This window comes from Mandrillus leucophaeus, unplaced genomic scaffold, assembly GCF_000951045.1.
Source record: "Mandrillus leucophaeus isolate KB7577 unplaced genomic scaffold, Mleu.le_1.0 Scaffold564, whole genome shotgun sequence".
Taxonomy (NCBI): domain Eukaryota; kingdom Metazoa; phylum Chordata; class Mammalia; order Primates; family Cercopithecidae; genus Mandrillus; species Mandrillus leucophaeus.
This window is the reverse complement of record NW_012106075.1, coordinates 476,951-477,615: the sequence shown is the minus strand read 5'-3', so window position 1 is coordinate 477,615 and position 665 is coordinate 476,951. Positions and strand designations below refer to the sequence as shown.

The 665-nt window shown below is 43.5% G+C and overlaps 1 protein-coding gene across 1 annotated transcript in view; it reads right to left on the bottom strand.

Annotated features, from left to right (window-relative positions):
- The window catches only part of SLC47A1 (solute carrier family 47 (multidrug and toxin extrusion), member 1), a 45,770-nt gene that overhangs the window by 2,700 nt on the left and 42,405 nt on the right, over window positions 1-665 (bottom strand). The gene's annotated exons all lie outside the window — the stretch shown is intronic.

Here is a 665-nt window from a genome sequence, read left to right as displayed (position 1 = left end):
ATCACTTGAGCCCAGGAGTTCGAGGCTGCAGTGAGCTATGATTGTAATACTGCAGTCCAGCCTGAGTGACCGAGAGAGACCTAGTGTCCAAAAAAAAGAAAGGAAGAAAGAATACAAGGCTATTCACAGAATGGGAGAAAGATGTGACTGTTCACATCAAAGGGCCTACTAAGTATTGAAGGAGTGCAGGGAATTTCACCCCAAGATATGGCTCCCTCCTATAATGAGTATTTTAAATTAAAAACTCTTTAGAGATCAACAGGCCTTGAAAGAGACTTTTCCCCCTTCTACATAAAAGTCAGACAAACCCACCAAGAAGAACGATTGCCAAACCTTTCACAAAATAATGCCACTCTCTCAGGTTCATTCGACTTCCAAAGAGAACCAGTCTCTCCACCCCGCCCCCAATCCATTCATTCTGCCACATATCCATTCATTTTCCCTAGTAATCATTTACTATCCCTCAACAGAAGCACCAAATGCCCCATCTCCTCTCTCCCCTCTGAAAGTTGGTTATATGCGTGCTGGGCTTCACTGCGTGGTTGGGTAATCACTGTGATTCTTCCCTTGTGCATGGTTAAATACATGTGTATGTCTTTTCTCTTATTGATCGGCCTTATTATAAGTTGATTTTTCAGTGAACCATCGGAGGGCAAGGGGAAAGC